The 26812-nt window shown below is 45.0% G+C and overlaps 1 long non-coding RNA gene and 2 other non-coding genes across 3 annotated transcripts; all 3 read right to left on the reverse strand.

Annotated features, from left to right (window-relative positions):
• Positions 1 to 4359: 4359 nt before the first annotated feature.
• On the reverse strand, positions 4360 to 4431 carry trnae-uuc (transfer RNA glutamic acid (anticodon UUC)). Its single transcript has one exon. It is a non-coding gene; the product is annotated as a tRNA-Glu (tRNA).
• Positions 4432 to 6946: 2515 nt separating this feature from the next.
• Positions 6947 to 7020, reverse strand: trnan-guu (transfer RNA asparagine (anticodon GUU)). Its single transcript has one exon. It is a non-coding gene; the product is annotated as a tRNA-Asn (tRNA).
• Positions 7021 to 7870: 850 nt separating this feature from the next.
• LOC140460655 (uncharacterized) lies at positions 7871 to 25356 on the reverse strand. Its single transcript, XR_011954261.1, has 3 exons — positions 25148 to 25356; positions 10895 to 11879; positions 7871 to 8003 (listed from the first exon to the last, which is right to left on the reverse strand). It is a non-coding gene; the product is annotated as an uncharacterized lncRNA (long non-coding RNA).
• Between the last annotated feature and the right edge of the window lie 1456 nt (positions 25357 to 26812).

A 26812-nucleotide genomic window follows, 5' to 3' on the forward strand; every position in this document is an offset into this window, starting at 1 on the left:
TTTATTCAATTGGATGACTGCATGAAACGGTTTGTTGGTCAGATTTGAATCATCACACCCAAATGAGACGATGCCATGAATATCAGTGAACTGCTCTTTTTGTTAAAAACCACAAGTTCTTGATTTATTTTCACAACTTACTGATATTCACATCTGCACATTCAATGTCAAACTCTGACATCAGAAATGACATGACACCATTAATTTTGACTTACAATATTCAAACAAACAAATTAATAGCACACAGTGAATCGCAAGTCTGATTAATATGAAATTAAATTTGACCAAAAAAATATAAAATCAAGATGGGAGATAAGAAATGGGGTAAGGGCAGAAGGCAAGAAATGCAGCATCATAGAAAGTGCTCCTCCAGAGAGTGCATTTTACCAATTACCACTGCTAAATATAAACACTCTGATATGATCCTCCGTTTTAATGTGAACCATAGCCCCATACAGTAGGTACCATTAAAATGAGTTAAAAATACAAGCCTTGAGCAAATCCTGCTTCCAGCCTTACCCCCCGCTTCTTGGAGCTTGGAACTTCCTCCAGCTCCGGGGGGTTGTTGAACGCCTGGGCTCCAGCGGCCACGCCTCCACTGAAGAAGCTTTGGGAACCAGATGCACAGAACCTTTGTATATGAAAGCAGCTTACAGAGACATTGAGCAATAGCATCACATGGTTTTTACCCATTGACCTCTGGGTTATCGACCCAGCACACTCACGCAGCACTACTCTACTTCTGTGCTCCCAGCAGTTGGATCGTGGATCAGTTTAAAGTAGGTCCTATATCTCTGATAACATCGGTACACAAGGCAGTGAAGAAAGGTTTCAGCACACTGGCCTTCATCAGTTAGGGAATTGAGTGTAGATGTTGGCAAGTTATGTTGTAGTTATACAGGACGTTGATGAGGCTGCACCTGGAATATTGTGATCAGTTTTGGTCCCTTTGGTCTTCTGACTTCTTCAACTCTGGGTTTGTGTTGAACTTGATGGGATACTTTGTCCAACTCAGCATGTTTAAACAGTATCTCTCAGAGGGATTCATCTGAAACTTTTCAGGAGGTGAGCTCAACAAGATTGAACTATTCAAAGTTACTTGGACTCTATTTTAAACTTACATCAGGACCAGTAGTCAGAGACACGTACAGCAAGGAAAACCGACCCTTCGTTCCAACTTGTCCATGCTGACCTGATATCCTATACTAACCTACTCCCATTTGACAGCACCTGACCCATATACTCTGGCAGCTCATTTCATATATGTACCACCCTCTGCATGAAGAAGTTGTCCCTTTAATATATTTCGCCTCTTACCCTAAACTTATGCCCTCTCGTTCTGGACTCCCCCACCCCAAGGAAAGGACTTTGTCTATTACACTGTCCATGCCCCTCATGATTGTATAACCGCTATTAGGTCACCTCTCTGCCTCCGATGCTCCAGTGAAAACAGCCCCACGCTATTCAGCCTCTCCCTGTAGCTCAAACCCTCCAACCCCCAGCAACATTCCTGTGAATCGTTTCTCATGGAGAAGTCAACGTTTCAGTCCTGAAGAAGGGTTAATACCCAAAATGCTGACTACTCCACATTCTGGTGCTGCCTAGCTTGCTGTATTCTCCCAAGCTCCTACTTGCCAACTTCGGGTTGCAATATGTAGTGGCTCAGTGGTAACCACTGCAGCCTCATAGCACCAGGGGCCCAGGTTTGATTCCAGCCTTGGGTGACTATCTGTGAGGAATTTGCACTTTCTCCAAGTGTCTGCGTAGGTTTTCTCTCTGTGATCCTGTTTTCTTCCATAAACCAAAGATGTGCAGGTCATGTGGATGGGCCATGCTTAATTGCCCATAGAGTTAGGTACATTAGTCAGAGGGAAATGGGTCAGGATGGGTTAATCTTCGGTGGGGGGGGGGGGGGTGGTTGGTGTGGACTTGTTGGGACGAATAGCGTGTTTCCGCAGTATAGCTCATCTCATCCAATACTTTTGTTACTAACGAATGGCAGAGTAGGCCGAATGGCCTAACCTCTTCTCCGATGGTCTTGCGGTCTTCGGTTTCTCTGGATCATTTCATTGGCAATGTGCAGTCCCGGGCTCAATGAGCAGCAGTATCCACTGAAGGCAAAGCTCATAGAATCATAGAACTCCCACAATGTGGAAACAAGTCCTTCAGCCGAACACATCTGCACTGATCTTCCGAAGACTAACCCACTCAGATCCATTTTCCTACCCTCCATAACTTGCACACAGACCCCAAGGGTGGAATTATTCCTGGGTTCCTGGTGCCATGAGGCAGCAGTGCTAACCCTGAGCCCCCATGGAGTTGTGATTGTGGGGTGTGGGGGAGGCAATTGCAGTCCAGCAGAAAAGAAAAACAGCCCACCTACTCTCCCACTGCACCCACTGTCAGAACTGGCAGGAGGTTCAGTCCTGGGAGGTGACCGAAGGCAGCGTCACCGGTGGGATCTGATTGCTGGGAGCGCTGGTGCCTCCGCTGGTGCTTCCGCAAGTTGTACGAAAACATGAACCTCTTCCCACACTCGGGCCAGCTGGAGGGCATCTCCCTGGTGTGGGCACATTGGTGCTTCAGTAGGGTGGAGGAATTGCTGAAGGCCTTCCCGCACTTAGGGCAGCAGAATGGCCTCCCCCCTCCTCCACTGTCCCCCCCCCCAAACCCCCGTGTGGTCCAGCTGGTGATTCAGCAGTGTGGAGGAGCAGGTAAAGACCTTCCCACATTCGGGGCAGGAGAACGGTTTCTCCCCGGTGTGGATGGACAGGTGCCTCAGCAGGGCAGAGGAATTGCTGAAGGCCTTCCTGCACATACGGCAACTGAATGACCTCTCCACCATGTGGACACACCAATGGGCCAGTAGGTCGGAGGAAAGAGCAATGCCCCCTCCTGCAGTTGGGGCAGAAGAACGGCCTCTCAGTATGGACCCACTGGTGTCTCAGCAGGTGGGAAGACCTGCTGAAGGCCATCTTGCACTTGGGGCCGGAGAACAGCCTTCCCCAGTGTAGGCCAACTGGTGCATCAGCAGGGCAGCAGAATAATTGAAGGCCTTCCCATACTCAGGGCAGCAGAAGGGCCGCTTCCCCTCTGTGGACCTATTGGTGCTTCAGAACCCTTTCAAATTTCACAATATCCTTGTGATAGGAGGGAGACCAGAATTGCACGCAATATTCTAAAAGTGGTCTAACCAATGTCCTGTACAACCACAACATAACTTCCCAACTCCAATACTCAGTCAGAGGATTGGGAAAGCTTTCAAAACCCACAAAAAACAAAGAGAAAAGAATGGAGGTTCAAACCGAATTTTTGAGAGTCAGCTTGAAAGCATCAATGAGAAATCGGCGGAATGGGTTTATTGGGGACACGTTCTCCCTCAATGCACCATATACTTATTTCTCTTGAGCTCTTCGTAGTTTCTCTGTGCTGCAGTATGTAGTGGCTCGTTGAAATAATCTCCTGATGCAGCTTCTTTTGTGGGTGTTGGGATGATTGCTTCTGTGGTTAAGTATTTGGTTTGTGTATGTTGTTTTTCTGTAGATGCCAGTTTGAAGTTCCCCGTTGACTGTTCGCTCTACTGTGACATCTAAGAATGGCAGTTTATTGTTGTTCTCCTCTTTTTCAAACAAGGAGCCCCCCTCAGGCCATAGTCTCACTACTTGGAACACCAATATACAGACTAGTCAAAGGCCTACACTGAGGACTGAAACACCAAGTCGAAGATTCATGCCACTCCATTTACTCCATCCAAGAATTCCTGAACATCAAAGACACGAGGATAGAAGAGGATGGAATAATGTTGTCCTTTGACATAACAGCCCTGTTCACATTCATTAACATCAACGTGGCCAAAGAAAACTGAAGACACTACTCGAAGAACTAAAGACAAAAACACAGCACCAACTTCATCAGCAAAGATAGCACTGTCAACCTCGTGGTTACCACCCACTTTATATTCAGTAACAAGCCCTACAAATAAATCAACGAAATACCGATGAAACACTTGTCATCAAAAAATGAAACAAATTAGAGGAAACCTACAACACCATCAACAATCTCCTTACTGGCATAAAATTCACAAAAGAGGAGAACAACAACAAAGTGCCATTTCTGGATGTCACAGTAGAGCGAACAGTCAATGGTAAAATCAAAACAGCCTCTACAGGAAAACACCACACGCGAACCAAGTATTTCGCTACAGAAGTAATCATCCCTACGCATACAAACAAATCTGAACGAGGGCACTATTTCAACGAAACACGACACACTGTAGCACCCAGTCACGACGAAGACAAATAAGTAACTGTCCAGCGCTTTGAAAGAGAATGGATAGCCATGCAACACACTGAAAATTGATTCCCTGACCAGGAATCGAACCCGGGCCGCAGCGGTGAAAGCGCCGAATCCTAACCACTAGACCACCAGGGATATACGGGAGAAGTTTGACAGCTCTCCTGAAAATTGCTTTCCTGCCCGGAAGTCGAACCCGGGTCACGGAAGGAAGAAGGCAAACACCAATGTCATTTCGTGTATCCATTGCTCCCGATGCGGTCTCCTCTACATTGGGGAGACTGGAGCCCCGTCGCAGAGTCAAGTCACAGCGTTTGAGGGAACATCTCCAGGACACCCGCAACAATCAACCCCAGCGCCCTGTGGCCCAACATTTCAAACTCCCCTCCCACTCTGCCAGGGACATGCATGTCCTGGGCCTCCTCCATCGCCGCTCCCTCCCCACCCGATGCCTGGAGGAAGAACGTCCCAACTTCTGCCTCGGATACATTCATCCCCAGGACATCAATGTGGTCTGCACCAGTTTCCTCATTTCCCCTCCCTCCACCTTACCTCAGTTCCAACTTTCCAGCTCAGCGCTGTCCTCATGACCTGTCCTACCTGCCAATCTCCCTCCCCACCTATCCGTACCACCCTGCTCTCTGATATGTCACCTCCATCCCCACCCCCATTCACCTATTGTACTTTTTGCTACCTTTGGCCCAGCACACCCCACCCCCAATTTATCTCTCCACCCTGGAGGGGTCCTGCCTCTATTCCTGATGAAGGGCTTTTGCCCGAAACATCGATTTTCCTGCTCCTCGGAAGCTGTCTGACCTGCTGTGCTTTTCCAGCACCACTCTGATCTAAACTCTGGTTTCCAGCATCTGCAGTCCTCACTTTTGCCTACCCAATAAACCCAATGTGACGATTTCACATCAACAAACTGACACAAGCAGACACAACGTCTGCAGAAACCTTAGCACATGACTTTACATTAAAGACATCTGGGAAATGATGTCCAGACAACTCAACCCTCTCAGCATCATGGTAGCCCACAAACCTCCCAACTCACTTAAACAGAGGCTAATGAACCTGAAATACCCGATACAAACAACCAGAAAACGAATGTTATTTACAAAATACCATACAAGGAAATATATACATGAACTCTGCCACACAGTTCTCTGTAGCAAGAAATGCTGGGATGAGAAAAGGAAGATTTTTTTTAGCCAAAACGAATCGGCACTGACTGGACAGCCATTTAAAATCAACGCTGTCAGCCCAGGATGGAAGACCCGAATGGATGAACAGTTTTCTTATTTCCTGAAGATTTACAAAGCTGAGACTGGGTTTTGGTCTTTGTTCCCTTTCCACTCCCAAGAGCCGCAGTGGTTGGGGCGGTGAGTTGGGGAAAGTGAAATGTGCCCATGAGCAGCGTGTGGGACTATTTCAGCTTCCTCTCCTCTGACAGCGCTGTGACATGACTCTGATGTTTTCAGGGACACTTACTGACGCGACACAGTGAAAAGAGTCTCATTCCCGCAGTTCGGGAATTCAAACCGTATGCTGGCTTCAGGACAATGAGAAAGATTAATTGGGGTGTGTGAAGAAGCTTTGAGCTGCATTTCAAACAGGTAGGTGGAGTCAGATGCGTCATCCATTGCGCCCCTGGCACTGTGCGGACCTGACATAGCCATGCTGTAGAGTTCTGACGTTAACACGGACATGCGCAGCAATGGGAACATTCACAAGAGGAACGGCCAAAGATAATCACCGTCACTGATTCCCTTCCACAGGCCCAACTTTGTGAAGCAGTATCTTTCACTGGAAAATAAAACACCTTTGTCCTCAGGTGCCTGCTTAACTTCGATCAAGACTTCACGCCCCTCACTGTTCTAGTCTCATTTCCAAACTCTTGGCTCATCGCCTCAATAGCAGCTCTGTGGGTATCTGCTTGTTCCACCGTGACAGGCAGTGGGCTACAAATTCCCGACCAGACCCAATGTGATTGAAATACTTCAACCACTCCACTGATTTGCATCTTTAAAAAAACCGTGGAGCAATCTCCCTTTCTTTTTGACGTCGTTTCTCAACTGTAGTCGGCAGGGTTCACACCTACGTGGGGGAACCGCAATGGATTTCATGTCCATCGCATTCACCACTCGGCCCATCAATACAGAACCATACTGACAGCTTCATTTCCCAGATCTCTCTGCCTGTGGAGCTGACAAAAAGTGAATCCTTGCAGAGTTTGTTTGAATTCAATCACTTCTCAGGTTTCGAAAGGGTTAAATATCTGCAAATGGCGAGTCTGCGTGTTTCATCCGGTAGATGAAATGGACGTTCAGTTAAAAACAAAAACAGAAATTGCAGGAGCAACTCAGCAGGTCAGGCAGCATCCGTGGAAAGAGAATCAGAGACAACATTTCAGAACTCGTTTTTTTCCTCATCCAGGTCCAGCCAAACCTGCTGAGTTTCTCCAGCAGTTTCGCTTTCTGTCTCGAATTCTCAGCATCCGCAGTCATTTATGTTAGAAATTCAATCAATTCAGAAACCCCTTTGTGCTGCCTCAGTGGAATAGATTTCCGTTTGGGAAACATTTTCCTGACACCATTAAAAACGTGCACTTTCGCAGCCAAGAAAGCGGTAGGAGCGAGAACAAGGAACACGCCGTCCCTGGGTGGTCTCGAACCACCAACCTTTCGGTTAACAGCCGAACGCGCTGTCCAATTGCGCCACAGAGACAGGTGCAAGAGCTGCTTGCACAGTGTCTTTGAGGAACCTACTAATAAATTCATAATTCAACCCGCCCCGCCCAAAATTACCATTGTCTTCTATCAGTTTTACTTTCCATAATAAAGCCTTGGACATTCATTGTGGAGACATGGGGACAGCCTGATCCCACCTTCTGCAGGTACATCCATGTCACGAGGAACGAGCTCTCCGCCACCGGGGCCATCGCCCTCCGAGCCTTTCAGTGTTTTGCCTCTTCCTGAATTTTCTCATTGGCGCCGAGCCGAGAAGGGGTTTGAATTCCTGATGTGCAGAGAATTCTTTCAATGTCTCGGGTCAGTTCAGGTCCCGAGAATATCAGAGTCAATCAGCCTCTTAAACAAGGGGATGGTGTCTGGACTGTCTCTGCTCAGTCCGTCAGTTCATCCTTCATTCTCCTCTAATTCCACTTCCCAAAGAGATTCGAAAGATTCACAAAGCTGGAGACTGGGATTTCTGTTTTACTTCCTGAACATTTTTCCACCTGCTAACTGACGATATTTTGACAAAACCTCTTCCCCATTGTAACATTTGCATCATGTCCAGGGATGAGCAATTTCCAACCCCAAGTTTGGGAATGTTCTCTTTAGAGCAAAGAAGGTTAACTGGAGATTTCCAGGGACTGTTGGCAATGATGGGAGAAGACATGGTGTGAGTGGGCAGGTTAATGATCAGAAGAACCTATTGCCACTGACTAGGGTCAGTTACCAGAGGACAGAGATTGAAGTTCTTTAATGGAAAGCAGCATTTGTGTCGAACAAACACAGCGAATACTGCAGAAAGCCAACGGGTCGAGCAGCATCCGTGGAAAGGGAAACAGAGCCGACGTTTTGAGTGTGCTACGGTTTTTGTTCAGAACTCAGTCTTTTGCCTCTTCCCGAAGTTGGTCCAGGTCTGTGTCTCAATTGGCAAACACATGGCAAGTGCATTTCCTCAATGTGAAGTTATAGCCTTTGCTGTTTAAAAAAAAACAGTGCATTGTTAAAATGATTATATATTGGAATGTGGAGAAAGTGAGGACTAGAGGTGAAAGTCGAAAAATGTGGCACTGGAAAAGCACAACAGGTCAGGCAGCATCTGAGGAACAGGACAGTGAACGTTTTGGGCACAAGCCCTTCATCAGGAATGATGTATGGATGTACTAAGGGGTCTCAGAGTCCCTCCACACCAGTCAATGCCAGCTGTCGGGCAGATGCAGCAGGCAATGAGCAAGGCAAGTGGTATATTACGAAGAGGAATTGAGTTCAGAAGTGGGGTCATTGAACATATTCAAGGCGAAGTTCATCTGAGTTTTGAACAACAAAGAAGTGGATGCTTATAGGGGGAGGTAAGAAAATGGTTTTAAGACCAGTACAGATCAGTCACAGAGTCAGACAGTACTGAACAGACCCTTCATCCAACTAGTCCATGCTGAGTATGTTCTCAAACTAAACTCGTCCCACCTACCAGTGTTTGGCCCATAACCCTTCCAACCTTTCGTATTCATGTACTTATCCAAATGTCTTTTGAACGTCGTAACTGTACGTGTATAAAATCATGAGGGGCATGGATAGGATAAATAGACAAAGTCGTTTCCTGGGGTGGGGGTGTCCAGAAGGAGAGAGCATGGGTTTCGCGTTAGAGGGGAAAGATACAAAAGAGATCTAAGGGGCAACTTTTTGAGGCAGAGAATGGTACGTTTATTGAATGATCTGCCAGAGGAAGTGTTGAAGGCTAGTACGATTGAAACATTTAAAAGGCATTTGGGTAGGTCTATGAATAGGAAGGGTTTGGAGGGATATGGGGCCGTGTGCTGTCAGGTAGGACTAGATTGGGTTGTGATAGTTGGTCAGCATGGACAAGTTGGACCAAACAGTCTGTTTCTATGCTGTACATCTCTACCTCAATGTTCAACATACGCAGTGACCTGGCCTCCACAGTTTTCTGTGACAATGAATTCCATAGATTCACCACTCTCTGGCTAAAGAAGTTTCTCCTAATCTCCATTCTCCCTTTATGCTAAGGCTATGCCCATGGGTATTAGTCTCTCCTCCCAATGAAAACATCTTCCCAATGTCCACTCTGTCCAGGCCGTTCAATGTTGTGTACGTTTCAGTTAGATCTCCCTTGAATGTGGGCCTGTTAATCAGCATGAATCAAACCCTTCAGGATGAGGACATCCGTGATTAGACTCAACAAAGTGAGAATGGAGGGTGAGAGTGTGGGATGGAGATTTTCAGCTTTTAGGGAGTAAGGTTGGAAAGAAAGTTTAATATAAATTATAATTGATCAGATGAGCCGATGGACCAAGGAGTCGTGAATGGAGTTTAATTTAGACAAATATGAGCTGTTGCATTTTGATGAGGCAACTCAGGGCAGGACCTATGCGGTTAATGGTAAATTAATGGAATTCTGTGCTCAAAGAAGCAGTCGAGGCAGCTTCATTAAGACACTGTTGGATGGGGTTTTTTTTGCGTGGTAAGGGAATTAAGGGAAGTTGGGATAATGCAATTAGGAGGAGCTGAGACTATTGATCGATCCGCCATGATTGTAATGAATGGCGGAGCAGGGTCGATGGGCCAAATGGCCTACTCCTTCTATTCCTTTGAAACGATAACCCTGCGTTTCCCATGGTCAACCCACCTAACCTGCACATCCCTGGACACTAGGCAATTTAGCATAGCCAATCGAAATCAAGAGCAGTGAGCAATGTAGTGATGTGGAAACCAAACACCAGAGAATGAGAGAAAGGGACAAGGAGAATAAATGTACTAGCAATCAAAACTGGAATATAACCATCACAAAAAATAAAACTAAAAGCTGCATTGTAAAAAAAGCGAATTAATTGACTGCACACATTGAAGAGAGTAATTATGATCTGAGACTCCTTACAGAGATATGGCTTCAGAATGACAAGGATTGGATCCGGAATATCGAGGGGAGATGTGGCATTCAAATCGAGTGAGAGGCTCAGTAAAGGTAGAGGGTGGGCACTGCTAATCAAAGCACTGATAACATGGTAGTCTGGTGTCAGTTCGGATTTCAGGTCCTGATTTCTCTGTCCTCTGATCTCCCTGTTCCCACAGAGTTAAATGTTGTCTGTTCTCAGCTCTGCTCGATTTCTGTTGAAGCTTTGACCCCCTTTTACACCTTCTGGAGCAACAAAATATTCTGAGCCTCCTGGAAATGACACCTTATCTATACCCCTCCTGATTTTAAAAATCTCGATAAAGTTATCTGTCAACTTGCTCGGCTCTGTTGGAAAAATGTCCCAGCTTCTTCTTAATTCAAACCCTCCATTCCCAGCAACATGCTGGCAAAGTAAGGAATAGGGAATTGCATCAAATCACATAAATGTACTGTCTGAAATAATCTAGCTGTGCTCTGGCCTGAGATATTGAGAGTCCCTGGTGTAAGTAATTACGAATGCAATAATTTTGGTCACAGAATTGAACAATCATTATGCAACAAAGGGGTCTACTTTGATAAGAAGGTAGCGGTCATTTCTAGGGTAAGTGAACAGTTTGCAGATCAGGGAGATGAAGTTCCAGACACTTGTGAAGAGCTAGAATTGAATTTGATAAATAAGACAAAGAACTGTGGATGCTGGAAATCTGAAACAAAAACTGAGAACACGGGAAAAACTCAGCAGGACTGGAAGCATCTGTGGAGAGAAAGCAGAGTTAAAATTTCGAGTCCAACAACTCCTCTTCAGGATTCTGAAATAGGTTAAGCCTGGCAGTAAGTTCAGGTAACCTTTACTGCGACCCAACTTTGTTACAGCTTCAGATCTCCACATCACAAGGCGTACAAAAAGTAGCTTTTCTTAAAAAAAAAAGCACCTCAAGCTCAAAGTGCGCACACTCACCCCCCACCACACTTTCTTTATTATTGGTTCGTTGAGTTGTCCCTTTGTAACTGGATCCTTCGTACAGCAGGGTAAAGCATGCAGCTGGGACGACTGAGTGAATCCTTTCGCGCAACGGCAGTTTCCATCACTGAAAAGGACATGACTGAATCAGATGGGTTTTTGCCCTCTAAAAACGGTTTCATCCTTAGATTCTGAAGTCCAGATTACTGACCGAATCCCAATTCTGCCATCTGCCGCGACGGGATTCGAACCTGAGAGTCCCCAGAGCTGGGTTGTTAGCAGCGCTCGGCTATCGCTCCTTCCATCCCCCCTGCGATGGCACGTGAACGCGCTGGTGCCTCCGCAGGTGGGAGGAGCAGGTGAAGCCCTTTTGGAACTGACAGCAGGTGAATGGCCTCTCTCCGGTATGGACCCACTGGTGGTTCAGCAGTGCAGCTGACTGAGTGAACCCCCTTCCATACATGGGGCACGTGAATGGCTTCTCTCACTTGTGGACCCACTCGTGCGTCTCCAGATGGCTGATCCGACTGAAGCCCTTCCTGCACACCGAGCAGGTGAATGGCCTCTCCCCGCTGTGAATACGTCTGTGCGTTTCCAACACGGATGGGGAAGGGAATCCTTTCCCTCAGTCCCCACATTTCCAAAATTTCTCCATTGGGGGAGCTTTCCTTGTGTTGGTCTGGGTTTGAAATTACAATCAGAACGGGGACATAGTCTTTCCCACCGTGAGGGATGAGACTTTGATTCCCCCAAGCTGAGTAAATGGTGTGAAGCACTTTTCACAGTCAACACACTGAATCTCCCTCACTCGGTGTCTCAGTGTTCTTCCTGCCACACCAGTGTCCAAAATCTCTCAAGCAAACAAAAGCAACCATGTCTTCTTGATTGGAATGGTTGCTGATATTCAAGTCCCAATGAATCAAGCGGCTCTGTCAGAACTTGATGTATCATTTGTTTTCAGATTTCTTTCGGCAAAGTCTTCCTGGAAAAAAAATCACAAAATAAGTGATCATTGGCAGTACACTTAAACGAACATAACATAGGTGGCAGTTCCTGTAGTTTGCCAGATGCCTGCAGAACACATAATACCCAGCACACAGAAACCTGATATATATACGTGTACATATATGTATCAATATGACAATCCTTTCAATGCGACTCAGTTCCATGAGAAACTACACTTTTAATTGCGAACATGAGGAAAAAAGCAGTCATTTTCCAGGGTGCAAACTGCATACGTGCCAAACTGAGGGAATACACAAGGAAAATACCTAAAATAGAGGTAGAAAGTATTTGAGCACCATTGCAGAATCTGCTCCCTCTCTGGATTCACTCCAGTTGCTATGAGTAAACCTCCCTGGGGGTCAGGCACATCTTTAGACTGTGGGAGGAAACCGGAGCACCCAGAGGAAATCCACACAGACACGGGGAGAACGTGCAAACTGCACACAGTTCGTCGCCCGAGGCGGGAATTGAACCCGGATCTCTGGCGCTGTGAGGCAGCAGTACTAACCACTGTGCCACCGTGCCGCCCTTATAAGTGATTTGTTACAGATTGCATATTGCCAGTTTTGAAAATTAGTGATTCTGAGCGAAATAATCGTTCGAACAACAGAATGTGGGAATTTAGACAGAGTTTATTTTTGCACATCGACGATGTCTGCACAACAACAAATGACACGACAGCAATGAAGATCTCCTGACGTCATTCTCAAACGTGCCTGCCACACGCCAGATGAAAAGGTAAATACTTCTCCGGAAAAACTGGATTCGTGTGAAAGTGCTTGTTTAATTTTCTCAAAAAGCACCTTTGTAAAACGAGGTTGGGCTCCCTGGAGGACCAATGGGACAGAAAGCAGCGAAGTGAAATGATTGGAGATAGCGTTGAATAAGTTGACGTGAGTGGTGCAGTGTTTGAGGGATGTCAGCGATGAGGGTCGATTGGAAATTTGGGACAGCTCTCTTCGGAGTCCGGAAGTTTGAAATCTGGCCCGATTGAAGCTTTTCAAGTCATGCAAAGTCCAGACAGAGAAAGTAATGTAGTCAAAATGTTCCCACGCCTTAAAGGATCGGCACCACCCCCACATGAAAAAGTTGCCCTTAGGTCTCTTTATAAATAGGCAAAGTCTTTTTCCCTGGGGTCGGGGAGTCAAGAACTAGAGGGCTTTATGGTTTAGCGTGAGAAGGGAAAGATATAAAAGATATGCACCGTCAGGGTACAATCGGCTGAACACCCAGATCTCTAACTCCCCCTCGCGAGAACCAAGAATCCTCAGTTCTATTGAGAGGGGGAAATTGGATGTCAGTCATCTCTGTATTAGAGAATGCATCATTTAAAAAAAAACTGAGAAGGGCATTCCTGACAGAAGATTCAACAGAAGGCGGCACAGAATATTCTAACAGACACGTAACCTGGCTGTAATCTGAGAGACTAAATTTCATTTTTTGTTACGAGAGGGAATCATATTTATTGGATCTGCATATCACGAGAGTCTTGTTTTATTCCGGAACAGTCGTTAGAAGGGAGTTATTCAGTTTTTTAATAGTTTAGTTCATCTGTTCACCGTTACTGTTGGATAAATAAATGGATTTTTGTTGAGTGTTAGGGATTTATTTTTAAACATTAGAGCAGGTTACACCACTTTTCACATTAATTTTACAGATTATAGGGCGATGCACTTCTCTTTGGGTGTTTCGGTTTGAGATCTCTGGTGGGGTGGGAGTTGGTGTCAGCTTTCCCTTTCTAACAGTATTGACGTGATGTCATGCTGAATGCAGAGGAGTCAATATTAATCCCAGCCTCTTGCTCTGGTTGTGGGTGAATCGCCTTAATTTGGCCACTGACTCAGAAACAACACACAGAACCAACTGCTGAAACAATGATTCACACTTCATTGCACACAGCAACTGAAACTAAAAACCCTCAAGTAAGCAAGTTCAGTCTCACGGCTGCCACCCTCCCCCCACCCGGCTATCACCTGATCGCTGGCAGAATTTCACCGAGTTTCCATCGACAGTGCCCATCTCTGGAAGGGTCAAGGGGTTTGACACAATATTGTTCATCCAATACTGCTGCTGCATCGTTCTGGAGTGAGAACATAGAACAATACAGCACAGTTCAGACCCTTCAGCCCTCGATGTTGTACCAGCCTTTTATCCAACTTGAAGATGAGACTAGCCTGCACACCCCTCAATTTACTGCCATCCATGTGCTTGTTCAGCAGTTGCTTAAATGTCCTTAAATATATCTGACTCTCATTCCAACCCTGGAAGTGCATTCCATGCACTCACCATCGGAGTAAAAAACCTACCTCTGACATCTCCCCTAAACCTTCTTCCAATTACCTTAAAATTATGCCCTGTCATTTCTGACCTGGGGAAAAAGTCTCTAGCTATTTGTTCTATCTATGCCTCTCAACATATAGTACACCTCTATAAAGTCACCGCTCATCCTTCTTCGCTCCAATGAGAAAGGCCAACCTAAGACATGCCCTCCATTCCAGGCAGCATCGAGGTAAATCTCCTCTGTACCCTCTCTCAGCTTACACAGCTTCCTGTTGTGGTTCTGTTCGCCGAGCTGGGAATTTGTGTTGCAGACATTTCGTCCCCTGTCTAGGTGACATACTCAGTGCTTGGCAGCCTCCTGTGAAGCGCTTCTGTGATGTTTCCTCTGGCATTTTTCCTACACATCTCTCCTAAAATTAGGTGACTAAAAGTGAACACAATATTCCAAGCGTGATCTAACCAATACTCCATACAGCTGCAGCATAACCTTGCAGCTCTTAAGCTCAAACTCCCTGCTCATGAAAGCCAATACACTGTACACCTTCGTAACAACCTTATCAACCTGGGTGGCAACTTTGAGCGATCTATGGACTTGGACTCCAAGATCCCTCTGTTCCACCACATGGTCAAGAATCCTGCCTTTAACCCCATAGGTTGAACAAACAGAGGAGTTTGGTGAAATGAGAATCATTAGATAAATGCTATTGAGCGAACTGATGGTGCTATGGGCTGGAAAATCTCTGGGTACAGGTGGATTTCATCATAGAATTTTAAAAGGTGGCTAATGAGTTCATATTTGCATTAATGTTAATTTTCCAAGATTTATTAGATTCAGGCAAGTTTTCCTCAGACTGGAGAGTAACATATTTAATATTTCTGTTCTCGAAGGGAAAGATGTGGTCCCTTGAGTCTATGGCAATTAAACATTTGTTTTTGAATCAATTAAGGAGATTATAACCACCATGTCAAAAAGCTCGTGGTAATTGAAAAGAATCAGCATGCTAATATGAAAACGAAATGTTGTTTCACCAATTTATTCATACAATTCCAAGAGTGTGGAAAGAGACCATTTGGCCGATCATGTCCTGCACCAACCCTCAAGTGCATCCCACCCAGATCCAGACCGCCACCCTACTCCTGTAACCCTGCATTTAGCATGGCTAACTCACCTAGCTTGGACATCCAAGGACATTACGCAATCCAGCATGGCTAATCCACCCAACCTACACATCTTTGGACTGTGGAGCCCCCAGTGGAAACTCACAAAGACAGACACAGAACATGCAAACTCCAGATCGTCGACTCAAGGCTGAAATCAAGTAGGTGTCTCTGGCCATGAGAGGGAGCCACTGTGCCACCATGCTGTCCGAAAGGAATTATTTGAAAGAGTATGTAAATTGAAGCCTGTGGATATACTGAACTTGAATATCCTAAAGCTGTTTGACATGTTTTCACGAAAAGCATATTGCACAGAGGAGCTCATGGTGTAAAGTATAGTTATAGAACATCAACTGACTGGCAGAAACCAGAATATGCAAAAATGGTTCTTTTGTCAAATTGGTTGTATATGACAATGTATGGTAGGGTTCCAACAGGCATCTCTGCTGGCTCCTCAACTTTCCAAAATGACTTACAGGAGGGGATCAAAGGTATGTGGTTACATTTGCAGGCAACACAAAGATAGATGGAGATGTACATTGTGGGGATGACATATCAAGGATGCAGATTGTTAGATTGGTTAAATAAATAAGCAAAACTCTTGCAAGTGGTGTATAAAATGGTAAAATGCAATTTGTTACCTACTTGGAGAACAACTGCATAATTCTGAGATGCAGAGGGATCCGTGGGCCTTGCAAATAAGTCATAAGTTAGAATGCAAGCACAGCAAGTGATTAGAAAGGCCAATGACATAAATGTAAGGCGATTATGCCTCAGTTACAGAGCAATGGTGGGACTACATCTTGAACACGGTGCTCAGTTTTGATATCCTTATCTAAGGAAGAATGAAAATGCATTAAAGGCAATTCACAGAAGGTAAACTAGATTGACACCCACAATGAACACACTGTCTCATGGAAAATCATTAGACAGGCAGGTCTGACATTCAACCAGAGTTTGGAATAGCAAGGGGTGATTTGATTGAAGTTTCTTTGAGCCTGAATGGTCTTCAAAAGATGGATGTTGAGGGATGTTTACTTACTGTTGTGAACGAACAATTAGATCACCCATTTATAGAGTCATAGAGATGTACAACATAGAAACAGACCCTTCGGTCCAACCCGTCCATGCTGACCAGATATCCCAACCCAATCTAGTCCCACCTGCCAGCACCCAGCCCATATCCCTCCAAACCCTTCCTATTCATCTACCCATCCAAATGCCTCTTAAATGTTGCAATTGTACCAGCCTCCACCACTTCCTCTGGCAGCTCATTCCATACATGAAAAAGTTGCCCTTTAAGTCTCTTTTATATCTTTTCCCTCTCACCCTAAACCTCTGCCCTGTAGTTCTTGACTCTCCGACCCCAGGGAAAAGACTTTGCCTATTTATCCGATCCATGCCCTTATAATTTTGTAAACCTCTATAAGGTCACCCCTCAGCCCCCGATGCTCCAGCAGCTCAAATCCTCCAACCCTGGCAACATTCTTGTAAATAGTTTCAGAACCCTTTAAAGTTTCACAACATCTTTCCAATAGGAAGGAGACCAGAATTGCACGTAATATTCCAACAGTTGGCTAACCAATGTCCAATACAGTCACAACATGTCCTCTCAACTCATGTACTCAATACTCTGACCAATAAAGGAAAGCATACCAAATGCCTTCTTCACTATCCTATCTACCTGCGACTCCACTTTCAAGGAGCTATGAACCTGCACTCCAAGGTCTCTTCGTTCAGCATCACGCCCGAGGACCTTACCAATAAGTGTATAAGTCCTGCTAAGATTTGCTTTCCCAAAATGCAGCATTTCGCATTTATCTAAATTAAACTCCATCTGCCACTTCTCAGCCCATTGGCCCATCTGATCAAGATCCCGCTGTAATCTGAGGCAACTCTCTTCGCTGTCCACTGCACCTCCAATTTTGGTGTCATCTGCAAATTTACTAACTGTACCTCTTATGCTCGCATCAAAATCATTTTGGTAGATGACAAAAAGTAGAGGGTGCAGCACCGATCCTTGTGGCACTCCACTGGTCACAGGCCTCCAGTCTGAAACACAACCCTCCATCACCACCCTCTGTCTTCTACCTTTGAGCCAGTTCTATATCCAAGTGGCTAGTTCTCCTGTATTCCGTGAGATCTAACCTTGCTAATCAATCTCCCATGAGGAACCTTGTCGAACGCCTTACTGAAGTCCATATAGATCACATCTACTGCTCTGCCCTCATCAATCCTCTCTGTTACTTCTTCAAAAAACACAATCATTTGTGACAAAGAAGGAGGGAAATTTTTTGGAAGGTTGTGCAGCTTTGGAATACTTTGCGACAGAAGATAGTGGAGGCAGGACCATTGAATATTTCTAAGGCAGAAGTAAATTAATTCCTTTGCTCAAGAAGAATCTAAGGATATGGGGATGGATGCGAATGTGCAATGTATAACACAAAGTAATCAGCCATTATCTTCTTGGAGTGGAGCAGCTTAATGAGCCGAATGGCTTACTTCAGCTCCTAATTTGGACATTCATATATTCTGCTAGCTATAATGACCTGAGTTTGACCAGTATATATTTCCAATAAGCCCATGTTGATTCTGCTCAGTCCTATCATTAATTTTTAACTGTCCTGTTGTTGTACCTTTCATTATAGATTCCCTGTGCTCTCTTCCTTCTTTATAAAACAGTGAACTAGCGTTAACCACCAAGCCCAGGGAATTTAGCTACTTTAAATCCTATTCAATTCTCTGATGCATTTTTGTCTCATACTTATTAATATCCTTCAGTTCTTCATTTATACTAGCCCCGACATTTGCCATAATTTCTGGGAGCTATTAGTATTTTCCGCTGAATGACATTTCCATCACTGAACCTCTTTCCAGCAACATCCTGTGATTTAAACCTGTGACCTCCTGATTCAGAGAGAAGGTTGATCCCGACTAGCAGCTGGTTTGGGTGTATGATTGTCACAAACACTGTGGCAGTTTGGGAAATCCGTTCTTGTTGGGCCAGTAAATACTCAATTCACGCTGCTCAGTATCAAAGCAGTTGACAGTCAGTAATTTGATTTATCTGATACAGGTGAGATGTTTCCTGCCTCTGTGCCAAAATCAAAGATCATGTCCAAAGACTCTGTCCCTAGTGGAGGTTTATTACTAACAATTGGAGTCCAAGACCTTTGTCCTTGGTTACTGATAGCTTATTGCTCGAGAGGTTGGATCAAGGGGACACCTATCCAGTTCTTGGTCAACTATCAACTATCCAGGGGCAGAGGGGCATCAACTTGTGCAGAAAGGAACAGGAAGAAGCTAAACAGCATTCATGGGTTAAATGAATGAGTGGAAAAAATGTTTAATGTCACCCAATACGACAAAATCAGAACCATTTACTTCTCACCCAAGAAAGACTGATTGGAGAACTGCTAAATTATTAGAAACTAAGCACTATAAAAGGGGGAGAAAAAGACTTTGGAGACCAAGTACACAAATCATCAAAAGTAGCAGACAGGTACAAAAACCAATTGAAAAATACAAATAGAGACCTCTATTACAAAGGAGATGAAATACATGGGGTTAAAAGTTATGTTTCAGTTCCAAGCATCATAGAATTCTAACATCACAGACAGACACCATTGGCCTGTCATGTCTGATAATTGAATTCTGGTGGAGTTTCCTCGCTTTCAAATTTATGGTGTTAAATTCTAACACCACCTCTGCACACTTCTGGAGACCTCGAGTTTACAGAATCACACCACATTCCTCTCTACCTTCTCCAGGAATAACAATTTCTCCCAAAATACTGCCAGTTCCTCAGATTACTTGGTACCCCCGAATACAATCCGCATGTCAGGAAATCTCTGGTGCTGCCCCAACACCAACAGTCACCCTTGGAACTGAAGAAAGTGCAGAAATCTAAGGTGCAAAGCGACTTGGGTGTTCTAGTCCAGGATTCTCTCAAGGTAAACTTACGGGTTGAGACAGTAGTTAGGAAGGCAAATGCAATGATGACATTTAATTTGACAGGACTTGAATGTAAAAGTAGGGAAGGAGTTGAGGCTTTGTAACACTCTGGTCAGGCCATATTTGGAGTATTGTGCGCAGTTTTGGGCCCAAATCTCAGGAGGGTTGTACTGGCCTAGGCGTGTGTTCAGAGGAGGTTCGCGAGAATGGTTCCAGGAATGAACATTTGAACAAATAATGAATGTTTGAGGACTCTGGGTCTATAGTTAATGGAATTTAGAACGATGACGGGGGATCTAATTGAAGCCAACAGAATTCTGAACAGACTGGATGTTGGGAAGATGCTTCCTTTGGTAGGAAAGGCTAGGAGCCGAGGGCACAGCCTTAGACCAAAGGGAAGACCCTTTAGAATGGAGGTAAAGAGAAACTTCTTCAGTTAGACTGGTGAATAAATGGAATTCACTGCCACCGAAGACTGTGGAGGCCAGGTCATTGAGTACATTTAAGCTGTGAAAGATAGTTTCTTGAGTATGAAAGGGATCAAGGGTTACTGGGAGAATGGGGTTAAGAAACTGATCAGCCATGACTGAATCGCAGAGCAGTCACAATGGGCTGAATGGCCTAATTTCAGCTCCTATGGTCTTATGATACACTGATGTGTGGAGGGGTGAGGAACGGGGGGAAAGAGATGAAGAGAGGAATACAATTAAGGGGAAGCTGGATACAGATGAGGGAGAAAGGAAGAGAAGGAAATACAAGAAGTGTACATTAAATTAGAGAACGCATAGGAGATCTGGCGTACAGAGGGATCTGGGCATATAGATCCCTGAAAGTGGCAAAGCAGGCAGGCACGTGGTCATGAAGGCATACAGCACACTTGCCTCGAGTGTAAGAGTTAGGGAGTTATGTTACAGCTATTTATTCGGGCCACATTCATAACATTGCGTGCAGTTCTGGCCAGCATGCTACCGGAAGGACGTGGATGCTCTGGGAGAGGGTGCAGAGAAGGTTCACTAGGACGTTGCCTCTCATGAAAGCAAAAATCCTCTTTGGATTTCTTTTGATTAGCGAAAACAGGTACTAATGTGGGTCTTTTGTAAAAGCAAAGTGGCATAAAGCAAACGTGCGATAGTGGGGGATACCAGTTTGCTGATGTGGGATGGGAAGGGGCGATGAAGAGGGGTGGGTGGAGGCTCAGGCAGAGCGAAAACACTGATAGAGGCCAATTGAGCCGACCAGCCTAGCCCTGTGCTGGAGACTCAATGGGACAGAGACAAATGTATCTATTTCATACCAACCTGCAGGGGTTGGACAAACATTATGCTCCATCCAGGGTAAAAATGTCCTCCATCTGCTCCTGCAGATCAATTCAGTAGGGCAGGTGCTGTCAGACAGCACTGGAAGTAAAGTGGGTGCGAGAGTAGCAAGTCCGACAGAAAGGATCCTCTTGCCCCTCCCACTTCACCCACTAAACAGGGTTCAAGGTGCGACTCAGTGGCAGTAACAGCAGAATATACTGGCACTAGAGTGTGTCCAGCAGAGATTCACACGGTCGATCCCTGGAATGGTACGCCTAACATACGATGAATGGCTGATGATCCTGGGATTGTATTCATTAGCGTTCGGTAGGTTGAGGAGAGATCTAATTGAAACTTACAAGATTATGCTTGGCTTAGAAAGGGTGGATACTGGGAAGTTGTTTCCATTAGGCGGAGGAGACTAGGATCCAGGGACACAGCCTGATAATTAGAGGGGGTCAATTTAAAACAGAAATGAGGAGACATTTCTTCAGCCAGAGTTTGTGGGCCTGTGGAATTCATTGCCATGGAGCGCAGTGGAGGCCAGGACATTAAATGTCTTCAAGGCAGAGATTGATAAATTCTTAATTAAGGAATTAAGGGCTATGGGGAGAGTGTGGGTAAATGGAGCTGAAATGTCCATCAGCCATGATTAAATGACAGAATGGACTCAATGGGCTGAATAGCCTTACTTCCACTTCTGTGTCTTATGGTCTTAATTCATTGATGTTGACTAGATATTCTAAATTAATCTAGTCCCATATGCCAGCACATGGCCCATACTCCTCTAAACCCTTCCTATTCAGAAACCATCCAGATGCCATTCACATATTGTAATTGTACCAGCCTCCACCATTTCCTCTGGCAGCTCATTCTTTACGCTCACCACCGTCTGAGTTAAAAAGTTGCCCTTAGGTTTCTTTTAAATCTTTGCTCATCCACCTCACCCTAAAGCTATTACACTTTAGTTCTGGACACCCCCAAACCCAGGGGACAATATCTCGTCTATTTACCCAATCCATGCCTTTCATGATTTTATAAATGTATACAAACACCTTTACCACACTCGGGAAAACAGCCCAAAACAATTCAGCTCAAACTCTCCAACGCTGGCAGCATCCTTGTAAATTTTTCTGAACCCTTTCAAGTTTCACAACATCCTTTTGATAGGAGCGAGAGCAAAAGTGGCCTAACCAATGTCCTGCACAGCCACAACATAACCTCCCAACTCCGATACTCAGAGGATTGGGAAAGTTGTATTTTGTGGGTTTTGAAAACTGGGAAAGAATGGAAGTATAACCTGAACTTTTGAGGGTCAATTTGGAAGCATCAACACTTCGGGGGTGGGGGGAGCAGAAAGAAGAGATGAGGGAAGGAAACCAAATGTGCTGCAGCCAACACGGAGCAAGAACAGAGGATGTAAAACTGTTGCAGCCAGCTTGAAGCTGCAATGTGGATCATTGCACACGCTGTACTTGAACCTGATGCATTTATTTGTGGGAATCAGATGCATTTTAAAAATAAAAATAAAGTATCTTCCTCTCCCCAATTGCTATCATCCGTCCCTCCTCACCTCGGTAATTAAGACACATACCTGAGTTGTCAGAGTAGATTCCCTCCTTGGATTCACTCCAGTTGCTACAAGTGATCAGATTACCCCCTCCCTCACTCCCTCCCAGGATGAGGAGTTGCCCAGAGGAGGGTGTTTCACGTTGAAACTAATCTGGCCACTTTCACGTTGTAATGTCAAAAATGGGGCAGGGAGCGGGGACAGGCCGACAGCAGAACTCTGCAGCAGATGGAAGGAGAGCAGTTTGCAAAAATCCCTTCCCTTCAAAGAATCCTCACAGTGTGGAAGCAGGCCACTCGGCCCAACAAGTCCAAACCAACGTTCTGAATGGTAATTCACCCATATCACTCCCCTTATTGCCCTACATTTATCCCAGAGTAATACACCGAACTTACACATCCCGGGACACTATGGAGGGAATTTAGCATGGCCAATCCACCCTTGAAGATCTGGATCCCAGGCGGGACCCCTCCGTCTCGAGATCGGTCAAAGAACAAACGGAATGCGGACTGTACAAAGCAAAGTTATCAGTTTAATAAAGCAAGGCAGTCTGACGCAATTCTGTCCAGCAACACAGAAGTTAAAGCTTCTGAGCTCCATGGCGAAATTGCAGAATTACGTTCGAAAATTACGCATCATTTACATGTTTTTAAGAGAGCACAGCCTTAAAAGACCAATCAAATGTAATAAGGTGACATGATTGACAGCAGGCTAGTCCAATATTTCCTAGGAAACAGATGGTTTTACTCTCAAAATCATCCCGTGCTCGTTAGTTCAAGGTTAGTTTGAATACCAAATTCATATGATTCATATGATTAAACTCCATTGTTTTCTTTTCCCCAAAGCTAACCAACTCAGCAAAGCAGCAATTCAAGTTCACAGTATCAAATCATAACCTGAAGCAATTTTAAATTGAAAAGCCATTTTGTGGTTAATGAAAACCTACATACACCTGTTGCTCCTAACAAGAGCCTAAATTCAAATTTTAAATTCTCATCTCCCCCTGGGCTCATCTCCATCATTGCAAGCTCATCAGACGAGCCCCTTGCAAGCAAGGGAAGGGGGGTGGATGATAAAGATCGAACTTGCCCTGCTGTGTGGACTTGCCATTGCCAGCATTGGTGCACAAGAAGGAACAGTTTACCTGTGCGATCCTGAGCAACCAGAGACTGTGTACCAACTATGCCAGGAAGATGCCCTCGTCTGCTGAGGGACTGAACATTACCAAGAATGACTATTGCAGTGGTCAGAGATTGAACAGTTCATTTACGGAACAAGTCTAAATGGTCTTTACCCTGGAAAGGTGTTGTGTGCCAGTTTGATACCAGTTGTGCTATGAGCTACCCTGGTAAGCCTTGCCCCATCCAAATAGGTCACACCACAAAAGAGAAGACAGGGAAATATTATCTTTCGATTACAATTTGTTTCTTCAAAGTCACAATAGAATATTTGGTGGAGATGAAGTGGTCTGTTATGTGCTGACTTCAGCAAAAGAATCTTTGACCCCTCCTGGCACCAATGTCTTCCCAATTATGGGATGGGTGGAACTGTTCTGGGACAATAACTGCATCTCTTACCAAAAGACCTATCTATTGAACAGCCTCAAGGAAGTCACAAAGACAGGCATGCCTCTTACTGGCAAGGTCCCTCCCTTACCTATACTAAACCTGGTATTTATTTTGAATAAAGTAAGTACTTCGCGTGCTGTAACTGTAGGAATGTAGTCTCCCCTGAGTTTTGTATCGAATGGAAGAATCCAAAAGCTCTACAAAACAGTAATATCACTCTTTGGGATATGCAGCTCTCGGTGACTTTTTTCTGTAGGAAGATTTTCAGGAGTTATTAGCCATCAAAACCATACTTATATCGTTTGTGGTCTCAACCTTTTGGGTAATGAGATAACTGCTGCTTTATTGAGATCAGGATTTAAAATTTGAATTTAGGCTGTTGTTAGGAGCAACAGGTGTATGTAAGTTTGTATTAACCACAAAATGGCATTTCAATTGTAAATAATATTTTAAAATAAATATAACAAAATGGCTTCAGGTTATGATTTGACATTGAACTTGAATTGCTGCTTTGCTGAGTTGGTTGGATTTAGAAATAAATGAGAACAATGGAGTTTGCATAATATGAATCATAAGTAATTTGGTATTCGAACTAATCTTGAACAAGCAAGCGTGGGATGATTTTGCACGTAAAACAATCGGTTTCCCATGAAATATCATTGGACTAATCTGCTGTCAATCATGTCACCTTATTACATTTTATTGGTCTTTTCTTGTAATTCAGGCTGTGCTGTCACAAAAATTAATAATGCGCAATTTTAAAATGTAATTGTGTAATTTTGCCACGGAACACAGAAGCTTTTAACCTGTGTTGCTGGACAAATCTGTGCTAGGCTGCCTTATGTCATTAAGCTGATAACCTTGCTTTAAACAGACCGTACTCCTGGTGATTCTTTTGACCGATCTCGGATCGAGAGAGCCGATTGAGGGGGTCCAGACCTTCACCCTAACCTGCAGAACCCCGAACACTATGGACACACTTATCTCGGCCAATCCACTCTAACCTGCACATCTCTGGACACTGGGGGTAAATTAGCATGATCAACATACACTAACAAGAACATCCTTGGGCATTATCAGTAATTTAGCATGGCTGAACCCCCCCTAACCTGCACATCGCTGGACAGTCTGGGGAATTAAGCTCGGCCAAGGCCGAGGTTACCACGAGGTTGGAATTCTCTCCCAGAAATGACAGTTGATGGTGCCCTCACCAAGATGGCCGCCCGCGCTCCCCGCCCCAAGACAACATGCGCCTGACCCTTACAAAGATGGCGGCCGGTTGCCCGGGCAACCCGAGAGCTCCTTCGCCGGTGAAGTAAACACTGGGGCCTGTGGGGCTTCTATTGGAGGCCTCAGTCCTCCCCCTAGGAGTTTATAAACTCCCCAGTCTCCCTCCTCCCGCGGTTCCCAATCCTACCCTGTCTCACTGTCTCCTCTCCCCGGGGGCAGGAGCCAGGTCTTGGCGCTCGGGCCTGGCGACCTCCCCGGGATGTTTCTGAAACCTGGTCCTGTTCTGAAGGAGGATCACCGGACCCGAAATGATTTCTCTCGGCACGAGCTGCCGGACCTGCTCAGCTTTTCCAGCGGTTCTTATTACTTCAGCCACCGGCACCATTCCGCTCCCACACTCAGTAACACCGCCTCAGTCCCGCTGCAAGACCTGCACTGCACATGCGCCAGCTCACAAGGGGCGTGGCCCAGGTTTGTGACGTCTCCTGGGTTGAGGGGGCGTGGTTGGGAGGCCGCCAAACAATCGGTGACAATGGGGGCGGGGCGATCGTTTTGCCGGCCCCCAGCCTCCAGAAAGGGGCGATTTCAAAAAGTTTAAACGTAGTGTTTTTTTAACTTTACAGCCTGTTGTGAAATGTTATTCTGGACCTCTGGATGGGTCAAACATTAGGAAAGTTTCAAACATAAACAAAGGGATATTCAAAAATATAAATAAAAATAGGTAAGTTAACTTACAAAAGAGACCTCGCACTAAATATCAAAAAGGACAGCAAAAGCTTCTGTTGGAATGCTCATGGGAACAGAGTCGCTGAGCTAAGTGTGGTACCTTGGAAGATGAAAACTGTGAGTTCATGGGGGAACATTGAAGTGGCAGAGATTATCTCAGTTTTTATGTGGGCAGACAACAGAACTATTCCTATTAGAATTGGCAAGTCAGAGGCTATAGAAAGGGTAGAACTTAAACAATCAACGTTGAGAGGGTAAAGCTACACAGGAAACTATTTAGATTGAGGACAGACAAGTCCACTGATGCTGATGGCCTACACCCTGGGTCCTGAAGGAAGTGGCAACGTAGAAAATGAACTCATTAGTTACAATATTCCAAAAATCTCTTAACATGGGAAAGATTCATTGCGTTTATTTAAGACTGAGATATGTATATGTTCCTGATTGTCAAGGGGATCAAAGGTTATGGGAAGAAAGCTGGAGAATGGAGTTGAGAAACATCTCAGCCATGATTGAATGGTGGAGCAGACTCGATGGACTGAATGGCCTAATTTCTGCTCCTGTGTCGTATGATCTTATGGTTCCATTGGATTGGAAAAATGCTAATGTAACACCTGTATTCAGAATGGGAGGGAGGCCATATGTGGGAAATTGCAGACCAGTTCGTTGAACATTTGTTTTATAGAGTCAGAGAGATGGTGCAGCACGGAAACAGACTCTTCAGTCCAACTTGACCATGTCAAAAGATATCCTAACCTAATCTAGTCCCATTTGCCAGCACTTGACTCATATTCCTCTAAACCCTTCCTATTCATCTACCCATCCAGATGCCCGTTAAATGCTGTAATTGTACCAGCCTCCACCACTTCCTCTGGCAGCTCATTCCATACAAGCACACCCTCTACATGAAAAAGTTGCCCCTTAGGTCCCTTTTACGTCTTTCCCCTCTCCCTAAATCTATGCTGACTAGTTCTGGACCACCCCATCGAAAAGTCCTTGTCTGTTTATCCTATCCATGCCCGTCATTGTTTTATAAACCTCCATAAGGTCACCACTCACCCTCCGAACCTCCAGGGAAAACAACTCCTGCCTATTAAGCCTCTCCCAAATGCTCCAACTCTGGAAA

The sequence above is a fragment of the Chiloscyllium punctatum genome, chromosome 36 (assembly GCF_047496795.1).
Source record: "Chiloscyllium punctatum isolate Juve2018m chromosome 36, sChiPun1.3, whole genome shotgun sequence".
In the NCBI taxonomy this organism is placed as follows: domain Eukaryota; kingdom Metazoa; phylum Chordata; class Chondrichthyes; order Orectolobiformes; family Hemiscylliidae; genus Chiloscyllium; species Chiloscyllium punctatum.